At 36.3% G+C, this 13,032-nt stretch overlaps 2 non-coding genes across 2 annotated transcripts; both read right to left on the bottom strand.

Moving 5' to 3' along the window:
• Positions 1-11,140: 11,140 nt before the first annotated feature.
• On the bottom strand, positions 11,141-11,224 carry Trnal-cag (transfer RNA leucine (anticodon CAG)). Its single transcript has one exon. It is a non-coding gene; the product is annotated as a tRNA-Leu (tRNA).
• A 657-nt stretch (positions 11,225-11,881) lies between these two features.
• Positions 11,882-11,965, bottom strand: Trnal-cag (transfer RNA leucine (anticodon CAG)). The gene has a single exon. It is a non-coding gene; the product is annotated as a tRNA-Leu (tRNA).
• Between the last annotated feature and the right edge of the window lie 1,067 nt (positions 11,966-13,032).

Below are 13,032 nucleotides of genomic sequence, written 5' to 3'. Positions count from 1 at the left end.
ATTCATTTGTTCAATCTCCGAGTAGATGCTGATCATCGAATAAAATTCTATATCGGATATAACTCCATCGTTGAGACTTTCGGAAATCAGCGATGATAACTTCGAATATGCGTCATTGATCTTAGTTAGTTTGTTTTTGTACGATAATAGTTTCTCGCTTGTACACGAAGATATTTTTCTTGCAATGATATTGAGAACGCCAGCTATCGTTGTTGTTGATGAAATTATTATCGTTGCTACGATCGGTGCGATTGTTGTTACCACGGATAAAACAATACCCGCACCGGCGATTATTGCTGATGCGGTATAAACAACAACATCAATAGTAACTAATCTGCGCTGGTATTTCTTTATTTTTATTTGATACTCGTCTATTTGTTTTTTTAGTGAATCTTGCCATGATCGCGCAAGATTATATCGATAATCCGATGCGGTCATTATTAGTTATTTATCTAGCCAATTCTTAGTAAATTTTCAGCTAGTTGGAAGTTTATCTAGCTAAATTTGATTACTGGAATTTTTTCAGCTGGTTGGGTTTTCCCTATTTCGACAACTATTGTTCCTGGAGAGATTTCATGCCATGTGGCTAAAAATTCGAAAATTACAAAATAAAACACTTGTCCCGTGGTGGTTCTATCCGGCGGTGTTAATCTGAAAGTCTCAGTATCATTTTTGTTCATAGAAATAATAAAAAATCCAGGATAATATTCACAAATGCTGTATTTGACAGCCTTCACGCTAAGTTTTGTTTTTCCGGCGAGAATATATATTCGATAAATACCTTGTATCGGCGCAGTAAAAGAAAAAGAATCATTTTCAGGCGTCCAGATAAGATCTTGCGCCCCCAACACAAATGACACGTGGCAAGATAAATTATCTGCCACTACTTGATCTGGTATATTAAATTTCGAAAGTTTATTAATTTTCAATTTTGATAGTTTTGTGTTGATACCTAGAATTTCTTTGTCGTACAATGTCGTATCAACTTTTTCACTTATTGTTGTATTTACCTTAGCAATTTCTTCGTTGATAGATTTTACTCTCTCGTCAAGATCGTCGTGTGATATTTTATCGACCTTTCCATTAATGATTTGACGTATCACGGAAATTTCTTCATTAATTTTGATAATATCCTCGTTGATTTTTTTTGTTTTCTCGTCAAGAAAATTATGTGATGTTTTATCAACTTTTTTTTCCATTACGGTATTTATCTTGGTAACATCTGCGAGAATACCAGTAACATCATCGCCGATTTTCTTCGTTCTTTTTAGGAGATTATCATGTGATGATTTATCAACTTTTTGATTTGCTAATCCACGAACCGTTTCAACTTCCTTATTGATTTTAGTAATATCTTCGTCGATTTTCTTTGTTTTCTCGTCATGTGATGTTTTATCAACTTTTTGATTTGCTAATACACGAACCGTTTCAACTTCCTTATTGATTTTGGCGATATCTTCAACGATTTTCTTTGTTTTCTCGTCGTGTGATGATTTATCAACTTTTTGATTAGCTAATTCACGAACCGCGTTAATATCATCGTTGATGGATTTTGTTTTCTCGTCGTGTGATGTTTTATCAACTTTCTGAACCATTGTGGTATTTATCTTTGTAACATCGGCGAGAATGTTAGTAACATCCCTGGTTGTTCTTGTTAGTTTTTCACCAAGATCGTCGTGTGCTGATTTATCGACTTTCTGTTGTGTTAATCCACGAACTGCTTCAATGTCCTTACTAACCTTAATAATATCATCACTGATTTTCTTTGTTTTTTCGTCGTGTGATGTTTTATCAACTTTTTGATTTACTAATCCACGAACTGCGTTAATATCATCGTTGATGGATTTTGTTTTCTCGTCGTGTGATGTTTTATCAACTTTCTGTTGTGTTAATCCACGAACTGCTTCAATGTCCTTACTAACCTTAATAATATCATCACTGATTTTCTTTGTTTTTTCGTCGTGTGATGTTTTATCAACTTTTTGATTTGCGATTTGACGCACCGCGTTAATATCCTCATCAATCTTCTTTGTTTTCTCGTCGTGCAATGATTTATCAACTTTTTGATTTGCTAATCCACGAACTGCGTTAATATCCTCATCAATCTTCTTTGTTTTCTCGTCGTGTGATGATTTATCAATTTTTTGAATCGCTAATCCACGAACTGCGTTAATATCAGCAAGAATGTTAGTAACATCCCTGGTTGTTCTTGTTAGTTTTTCACCAAGATCATTGTGTGATGATTTATCGACTTTCTGTTGTGTTAATCCACGAACTGCTTCAATGTCCTTACTAACTTTAATAATATCATCACTGATGGATTTTGTTTTCTCATCATATAATGATTTATCGATTTTCTGTTGTGTTAATCCACGAACTGCTTCAATGTCCTTACTAACTTTAGTAATATCATCACTGATGGATTTTGTTTTCTCATCATATAATGATTTATCGATTTTCTGTTCACGTACTGTGTTAATATCTGCGAGAATACCAGTAACGTCCATGGTTGTTTTTGTTAGTTTTTCACTAAGATAATCGTGTGATGATTTATCGACTTTTTGATGAGTTAATCCACGAACCGTTTCAATGTCCTTGTTGATTTGATTGATATTATCATTAATGGATTTTGTTTTCTCGTCGTGTGATGATTTATCAACCTTTTCACTTATTGCAGTATTTATCTTTGTAACATCGGCAAGAATGTTAGTAACGTCCCTGGTTGTTCTTGTTAGTTTTTCACCAAGATCATCGTGTGATGTTTTATCAATTTTTTGGTGTACTAATCCGCGAACTGTTTCAATATCTTTGCTGATTTGATCAATATCATCATTGATAGATTTTGTTTTCTCGTCTTTCTGATTCATTAACACACGCATTGTTTCAATATCAGCACTAATTTTCTTTGTTTTATCGCTAAGATCGTCGTGTGATGTTTTATCAGCTTTTTGAAATGTTAGTGAACGCACCGCTTCGATATCTTTGTTTATCTTGGCAATATCATCGTTGATGGATTTTGTTTTTTCAACAAGATCATCGTAATCATCACTTCCACGTAACGATTCGATGTGTTTATTGATTTTTGCAATATCGTCGCTAATTTTCTTTGTCGTCTTGCTAAGATCGTCGTATAACACTTTATCGCCTTTCTTATCCATTGTGGTTTTTATTTCAGAAACGTCAGCGATAATATTAGTAATATCTTCGTTGATCTTTCCTACTTTATCAATGAGGTCATCGTGCAATTCCTGATCAACTTTTTTCTTTGTTAATTGATCTGCGACGAATGAAGTATCAGTTGTTTTCTTTATATTATCATCAACTTTCTTGCTAAGTTGTTTTAAGGTTTCATCGAGTTTTTTAAGATCGTTAGTTAGTTTAGTTAGCTGCTTTGTAAGTTTTTCCTGATCTTCATTGTAGACTGCCTTATCCAACTTTAACAATAATGTCGCTGATAGTTCTTTATCAGATTTTTCTACATCTGCGATATTTGCCTTTGATGGTAAACTTGCGATAATATTAGTAACGTCAGTGATAGATTTTGTTACTGAATCTGATAATTGAGTAAATTGCTTGATGCGTTCGTTATATTCATCTCGGCTAATCATATCAGTTACTTTGACATTGCTAGTTTGTAATCGACCTTCGGTATTTTGAAAAACAGCAATTTCACCAGGATTTATTTCTGCCAACGATAGAAGATTGTTAATGTCTTTCTTGGTTGCAAAATTTGATGTATCGATTTTTTTTTCTTCATCTGTTTCTTCTTTCTTTCTAAAGAGAGATCTACCATAAATGTCAACCATGATATTTATCTACGGTATATTCAAATAAAATTTTGTGATAAGGGCGGGATGATTTTGAAATTGCATCAAGAACGTTAATTGATTCTGGACCGCATATTGGTGGATCGGTTGATGTTTGCGTTGGAAGTGTTGAATACCAAACTGGAAGTTTCAGCGAGGAAATATATTTGAAAAATTCGTTTGGTGGTGCTAGTCCATACGAATCAAAGTAAATGATTTCGCGAGGATTAATCGCGTACGCAACCCAGTGAGTGCCAGGGCCGGAATTTTTATCGAGGTTAATTATTCCTGTCTCGGTAGAATTTGGTTTGTCCGGTAATTGATCTCGCATGAATACTCCTCTGAAAAATCTTATTTTCTTTTTCTTTGCTTCATTGATTAAATCTAAATTCGATGATGGCGTGATGATCTTAGGCCGGATCCGTACATTGGAGGTCGTCCTAGTCTCAGGCCGGATCCGCGATGGTATTTTTTTTTACCGTATCTTCCTCCGGTAACTTTATCCAATAATTTTTTAACTCCGAATCCAGCCGTTGCTGATAACGCGCCCGTTATCAACGGAGCTAATAAAGGCAATAGGAAAGGAAGGAAGCCACCTACCTTGATCATGTCTTTCACTGCGCCAATGGAGAGAGTTACATGAACACCAGAATTCGCTGATCTGGCTTTGGTAAATCGTCCGTGTTGACCTCGTGTCAGTGATAGTTTGTTAGGTCCACCGTGAATCTGATTATTTTTCAAGATTAATTTTAAACCTCTTCGCGCTGTTGTTGCTGCTTGAAGTTTTTTTATCTGACCCGGGGTCAGTGTTACGCTGACGTGTTCGTATGGCATATTAATAATCACTTTATCTAAATTTAGAATTTATCACATATTTTCTACGGGCGCGTCGATGACTCTCATTCTACCACTGATGCCTTCTAGGATCATTGTTCTATCACTAAGAATAACCGCGATGGCTCTCGCCGGTCCTCCAGTGTTAATTCTGGCTTTGAAATGAATATCGACAACCGACTGCTTTACCAAATCAAGATGTTCCAGGGAAAAGTAATAGATGGGATAGAGAGTATTAAAATCTAGTTGTGATATTTGCAATCCGGTATCAATATTTTGATCGCGACCCATATAACTTAATAATCGATGATACGCGCGTGCCGTAGAATATTGAGCAAAATTGATAGCTATTTCTTCGGATGGTTCTTGTTGACCGTTTATTCTTAATGATACGTTTGTTGCCCCAAATTGATCAAATATCATGTGACTGTGAGTTTGATCGTATCTATTTGCATTTTGAAGAACAATGAATATATGCCTGGGTGCTGAAACGCCTTGCTGTGACGCAATTCGCCAAGTGTATATTCCGTTCATATTAACATCGGAGGAGTCGGTTGTTGTTGTTAACCAGGACATAATGGATTTTCCTCCTTGATTCATGAATGATAATAATTTTTCTTCTTCGCGAATTGATGGTGTTACTGCTGGCATCCACAAAGTAATTTTATTTAATGTTACCTTACCAGCATCACCCGCCTCTCGCCAAATGGCTCTATCATTACCCGCGGCATCTCGAATAAAGGAAATTGTATGCTTTGCTCCATAAATAACTTTCCTGAAATGCCGGCAAAATCCAAAAATATGAGACAACGGAATTGCACAAGAGAAATTATTCTCCGGTCCGACTAACATTTTTTTTCGCGTAGCAAATCCAAGATTGTAATTTTCAGTTTGATTAATTATCATATTTTCAACATCAACAGCAGCATTACCAGCGTTATTATTCGGTCGTCTAACGACAAACGGTTTGAATATAGGTGCATCAGAATTGTCCTTAGCAAACATCATACTAGGACCAGCTGATCTGGTAAAATCATCCGAGTATCTTGCTAAACCTATAATTGTTGTTGCTACATCAACATTTTCAGTTATTGATTCAATCTCTCTTCCATCAATCATGTAAGTGGCACTCTTGAATAATGCCATGATACCGTTATTCACAAATCCAACGTTAAAATCTGCAGCGTAGTTGGTATTATCGGTTTTATTAAGTATTCCAACAACCTCGATATACGCCTCAGACGGAAGAAAATATCTTGTTGTATCGTGAACTTGAATTTCCTTGCGGTTTGGTGTATTTGGTTCAACTAACTCGTACGAGAAATACTGAAAATCTCGCACGGATGTGTCTCTACCTACGGGTTCGTCCATGTCAAACACTTCATTTGACACTTGTGAAAACATTATTACTAATGATATCGTCTAAAACGAAGACCATCTCCTGAAATAAAACTTGTATTTCCAAGATTTGTATTTGCAATCTCATGAGCTAGATTTGTGTTTGCAATCTCATGAGCTAGATTTGTGTTTGCAATTTCATGTGCTATATTTGTCTTAGCAACTTCCTGCGCCAGATCATTTATTTTCCTATTTGCCGCTTCATTTATGGTTTTGCTAATTTCGGGCGGCATCTCTCTAGTGATAGGTAATCTGACTGGTCTTTTCTTACGTATTAAATTTAATATTTTACTTTTGACAGCGTTGAATCCTTTACTAGCTAAATTACTAATACCAGAAACAGCGGTCTCGCCAATCTTTCCTATTGCTTTTAATCCTAGTTGTTTGATCACTGGACCAATTTTAGGTGCTACTCGCGTGACAAGACTTCCAATGATATCGCCAAGTCCATTACCGTGAACGTATTTATATACTGGCAATCTAGAGTTTACTACGCGAACCAGTGCTGGTCTGCGTTGATGTTTGTGAATAATCATATTATTTCAATTATGTTGTTTTAATCAATAAGTTCACCGATGAGATCTTTGTAAATGCGAGAATCAATTACACCACCGCGGAATAATCGCTGACAAATATCTGATGCTTCGTTGATTATTTCGTGAGAGTTATTTCCGGCTCGCTTTCCTCCGATTAATACTTCGAGGCGAGATACGTCGTTAACAACACTGTCGGGGCAAACTGAATATCCATATCCTGTTTTTTCGTGATGCATGTGTTTTTCCTTCATAGATTTTTCTTTTCTTAATTTCTGTTCTTCTTTATATTCTTCAACTTTCTCCATAAAATTTTTAAATCCGTCATCTTTCAAATATATTTCCTCCCCTAAACTACCAAAATAAATTACCGCAGGCCAGATTTCTGGATTAGCATCAACAATTTTATGCGCGCTTTCTCGCAGGTATAAAAGTTTATTTCGTAAGTTATAATTTGCAGCAACGTGCAATCTTGTCTCTCTATCATCGAGTTTGTTGATAGTTTGGGGTCTCAAAAGCAAATCCGCAGGTACATCTACAAAATCAGATGGTATTTTTGAAGGAAATACGATTTCTTCAGCTAATTCTTGAACTTCCTTGCTTTCTGCGGATTTGATTTCTTCAAGCGAAGATGGGAACAAACGCGACTCTGGAAATTCTTGTGGTTTGTAATTGACTATCGAATCAATAAAATTGATATATTCAGGATCATTTTTGTTGACCTTTTTGACATCTTTGTGTATATAGTATATCCATTTTATCCACTGTACGCGAGACACATTCTCAGCTTGATGAGGTTTCATTAATTTTTTCCGTCTATCTTTATCATAATTTTCCACAGCAAATTTTATAACTTCATCCGGCTTCATTTCCCTTATTCTTGTGATAACCTCATCGGTAAATTTATCAGTACTTGAGAATTTTATTCTTCCTTCTTCGGGGTGCTCTTGTTCCTGCTGCAATTGTTCTTGTGCTTTTTTTTGTAACTCTAGTATTTGTTCTTGCGCTTGTACTAGATCCTGATGCGCTTGTGTTTGTTCTTGATGAATTTGATCAAGTTGACCAGGAACAACTCGAGTGTGTTGCTCGATATCTCTTGTCATAGGAATAAGCCCGAGCTCTCTAAGTTTCTTATCTTCTTTTTTACTACCATATGCGACTTGTTCGATCACTCCGGTGACTGGACTCAACCACTTTGACGATACTTCACCAATATGATGTTGCTCGTCATCGTACTCACGAACTTTTTTCTTAAATAATCGTTTTGTCGGAATAAGTTTCCTTACTGCCGCTAATTGCTCTCGCGCTAATCTAGCAGATTGAGGCTCTCCAACTGTGCTAGTTTTTCGGCTCATCTTATTTTCAATGATATTGTTTTAATGTGAAATAAAACTAGCATTTGCAACCCAAATTTGCAATCACAAATAAATTTTACAACACCCCCCCCAAAAAAACTGTCTTTTTTTTATGCCTAAAAATGCACTTTGGGTTGAAATTTTGCGGATTAATTTGCGCAGGAAGGTTTATTTTTGAAATCTGAGGCTTCTACGGAGAAATGTTCGGTGAGAGGCTTAAATTTATCTGAGCCAGGGGGTCTGTACAACTTCCCTGCTGCTATGTAATAGGTACGCGTGATTGAACACTGTTGAGACGTTGCTTGAAAACCAGTCGTAATTGATATTGGGGCCAAGTCAGAAGTCAGTGGTTGAAGTATAGGAACAAAATTATTTTACCAAATTGGTATGTTAGGTTTTGCAAGTGAATCAGAAGTGGTTTCAGTACGCAGTGAAAAGGAAATAGAAGGATATAAAAAAGGGATAAAGTGTGGATTACTGGATAGTTTTTTCGGACAGCAGAGTTTCAGCCCCCCTCCCCAACGTTAGAGTCGTTATTATTATATTCGTCTGAAATTTAGTGTTGCTTGAAAAGCTATCTTTAGCAAATGATATACTTGCTACCAAATTCAAACATTTAATTTTTAGCATATGCATACCCATTTTTATTCAAGAAATAGCCCACATTTTACTGTCGCTTTTCCAGGAGTAGGAAAACGACCCAGCTGTTCTGTGAACCTGTATCAACATCTCTGAAAGGAGGCTGGAACTACTTTTTCCCCCGAGGTTTCCTAGTTCCAATAGAGGCACGTCTAAAGTGGGCAAAGCGTGTACAACTATGTCGTAGCCTCACTTGACATGTAAATGGAACTGACTAACATTCTCTGTAACCCATCTGAATACTAATTTGAATCTAATTTGTCCAATCCCGCTGTAAATAGCTGTCAAAAATAACGCCAAGTTCTCAGCAGAGCCACTGAAAATGTTCCATTAAAAACAGTTCAACGGCTATCGGACTCGTGACAATTTTGTGATGCTATATCTGATAAATGCAAAAATTCTGTAAATCAAACGTATGGGTCTGCTGGAAGTATCCTTAAAAGATTTGTGTTTTGGATAGTAATAATTATAAGAATGAGACTGTTTGTTGCATGTCACCAGATGAAAATGTAATACAATTTATGATTTAAGACGAAGTTCATTTCTAAAAGGCTAAGCAATTTCTTTTGTTGTTCGTTTCGAATATAGGGAATTTAGGAAAATGGTCAAAGACTAACATGCATGCAGCACAAGTATAATGAAATATATTTAAATGTTTCTTTTACGCAACAGGTTTTAGAAATGTTGAACAAAAATTATGATAAATATAGTAATTCGATTGTGATTACTAGATCACATTTTGTTGTCGGGTTTTGACGTCTCGTCAAGATCCATATGATCAAAAGGTATATACAATCAAAGAATTTCCAAAACAGCTTAATCCGTCTATATCAAGATATGTATTGCAAGACACACAATAGCACTCAGTCCGTCCAGATCAAACTATTTACTGCTAGACACCCCTTTTATAGCTGTATATATTTCATCACCAGTTATTGTACCATCACACATATATTTATCATTATCAGATACGTAAGAAATCACAAAATTTCAAATCGAACCTTTCCGATTTTCATTATTAGTGACCAATGAATACATTTCAACATAAAACTGATCCATACACCGTATTATTTGATCTGTATTTTAAATAATGACAGCATCATCAGGAATCAGGCAAATGATCTCATTTTTTTTTATTATAAGAAGTACGGATAAGAAAGATTTATGTGTTTGAATTGCCCGTCTGGCTTTCGGTCGTAATATAAGCACACCAAGAAAGTTTTCTTTCATAGCGTCTGAATTGTTTTTCTTTTAGTTCTTCATATTTATTAATATCATAGATCTTTTGTTGGTAACATACTCAGCATTTGATCCAGAATCAAACACAAAATTTGTTCTCTGTGCTACGTTTCCCTGTCGGACTCGAGTCCAAGATACCTATCCGACCTCACCCATGTGTACACACCAGCAAGATACATGTACTTATGCGTCTCTTTTGACAAACGTATACTCATTATTCCCACTATGAAAACAAAGTCATATGGACAGCTTTCTTTTACATACTAGGGCCCAGCAACGTGGATTGAATTGCCCTCTGAACGTAGACACAAAGTCACAGTGATCACATTCAAGAGGGCTCTCAAAACTCACTTATTTCGACTGCAAGAACAAACTTAAAGACTGAATAATGTTTCCTACCTTAAATATTCTCAAGATGTTTTTAATGTTTTCTAAATTCATGGTGTTTGTTTTTGTGATCATAGCAGTATATGATATTTTATCTTATAGGTGTTTTCTAATGTTGTAAAGCGCTTAGAGCTTCTAAAGATTAGGCGCTATACAAAGTCCTCATTATTATGTTTTTGTTATTATTATTATTATTATTATTATTATATAACTAACTACATTTACATTTTACAGTTTGTCAGAAGTGGTATTCGAAGCGAAGCCGGGAATATCTGACTGCGTCTACTCGGCCATCCTGACATGACCATTATAATTGTCTGTGCGTTATCTCTCTTCGAGGTACAGAGAAACGCAAACCTGAACTAACAGAGACAATGTGAACTATTGTGTGATCGAGACAGATGGAAATATTAAAGAGTAGTAACAAACAGCAATGTAATAGATACGCGTGCATGTTCACTTTTATGGATGTATACATCTAGGAGAGAGAGAGAGAGAGAGAGAGAGAGAGAGAGGAAGAGTCGTTAGACGTATATAGTTAGACAGGTAGCTAATAGATGGGAATCTTGTTTGTGAATCGCGGGAACATACGGCCAGCGGGTACTTATATAAAAATGACAATTTCTCATTAACATACAAGATATAAACTTCTCCTCTCGATAATACCTTGTGCTTATTATAAATGTTTGAGCATAAACAATAAAAAGGTAATCGTTTTGGGACTCGAATCAATGTGAGAGAAACACTCCTGCAGGTTGTATCGCTTTCCCGTCTTTGGATATCCGTGATATTTGTATGAGAGAGAGAGAGAGAGAGAGAGAGAGAGAGAGGCCAGACAAGCATATTTAATTAAAACAGCTGTTATATGCTAACATACGTGAATGCTGTAAGATTGATGTTATCAATTGCAGAGTCATAAGAGATACTGCTCTATGACAAAATTAAGGTTTGTCAGAAGTGAGATTCGAACCCACGCCGGGAAGACCCGACTGCGACCTGAACGCAGCGCCTTAGACCGCTCGGCCATCCTAACATATCCAGGACAAGGTAGTGCCTGCCGACACAATCTTACAGTATTCATGCACTGCCTTAAATCGCTAAGCCATCCTGATATTTCCGTTATGAGATGCTATGGTTAGTTTTCTAGCTAAACAAATGGACCCATTGATACATTCAGATTGGGTAGGTATGCACTGGTTCATACAGGTAGTTGATACGTAATATTATTTATGGTTATATTTACTCTTGTATTAAAGTGATTCGTATATTTACAAAATATTTATTTGTTTTAAATAAGATTGAAAAAAGAAACAGTTTGTCTGAAGTGGGATTCGGACCTACGCCGGGAAGACCCGACTGCGACCTGAACGCAGTGCCTTAGACCGCTCGGCCATTCTGACATGTCCAGCACAAAGTTGTGCCTGCCGACACAATCTTACCGGATTTTTTACAGTGCCTTGAATCACTAAGCCATCCGGAGATGTCCGTTATGAGATGCGATGGATTAATTTGGCAGATAAACAAAATTGTTCCATTAATACATTCAGACTCGGTAGGTATGCACTGGTTCATAGATGTATTTGACACGTAATATTATTTTATGGTTATATTTACAATTGTATTAATGTGACTTATATATTGCAAAAGAAATATTTATTTTTATTAAAGGAAATAGAAAATAAAAACTGTTTGTCAGAAGTGGGATTCGAACCCACGCCGGGAAGACCCGACTGCGACCTGAACGCAGCGCCTTAGACCGCTCGGCCATCCTGACATATGCATTGCAAAGATCCGAGTGCACATAGAGAGATTGAAGGGCGTATAGGTCAGCATACTGAATAGGACTCGTTGAGGCCTAGAATCATCGATTAATTGAATAAATAGTAAGATTTTGTAACAACAAAGATTTTGTAACAGCACAGGATAATCTCCCATCATCTATATTTTTATCTTTGTACTTGTATATTGTTCCTCTAATAATGATAACATTAACTACAAAGTTATTAATGTTTTCCTTGCAGAGAAGTCGATGTGGGAGGGATTCTACTGTAACTTGAATGCATCATCTTAGACCGCTTGTCCATCCTGATCTATCCATTAGTTTTCTGCACCTTATCTCTTAGAAATACAGTGGAAAGGATACATTAAATGATAGAGACAAATGCAAATGTTAAGTAATAGAGAACAATTGAAATATGAAGGAACAGCGAAAAACTCCAATGTAACAGGTAAGCGTTATTGAACAATGTTATATTATGTATGCATACATCCATAAAGAGAGAGAGAGAGAGAGAGAGAGAGAGAGAGAGAGAGAGAGAGACGGTGTGTGTGTGTGGGGGGGGGAAGGGTAAGTAGACGTATATAATTAGACAGGCAGTGGATAGATGGGCATCTTGTTTGTTGATCGCGGGAATATAGCGCCAGCGGGTACTTATATAAAAATGACAATTTCTCATTAACATACAAGAGATAAACTTCTCCTCTCGATAATACCTTGTGCTTATTATAACTGTTTGAGCATAAACAATGAAAAGGTAACCTTTTTGGGACTCGAATGAATGTGAATGAAACACTCATGCAGGTTGTATCGCTTTCACGTCTGTAGATATCCGTGGGATTTGTGTGTGTGTGTGTGTGTGTGTGTGTGTGTGTGTGTGAGAGAGAGAGAGAGAGAGAGAGAGAGAGAGAGAGAGAGAGAGAGTATGGGTAAGTAGACGTATATAGTTAGACAGGTCGTGGATAGATGGGCATCTTGTTTGTGAGTAGCGGTAATACATGGCCAGCGGGTACTTATATAAAAATGACAATTTCTCATTGACATACAAGAGATAAACTTCTTCT

The sequence above is a fragment of the Sinohyriopsis cumingii genome, chromosome 17 (genome assembly GCF_028554795.1).
Source record: "Sinohyriopsis cumingii isolate HCF-2022 chromosome 17, ASM2855479v2, whole genome shotgun sequence".
Taxonomy (NCBI): Eukaryota; Metazoa; Mollusca; class Bivalvia; order Unionida; family Unionidae; genus Sinohyriopsis; species Sinohyriopsis cumingii.
The sequence above is the reverse complement of the archived record's forward strand: the minus strand, read 5'-3'. Positions and strand labels throughout refer to the sequence as shown.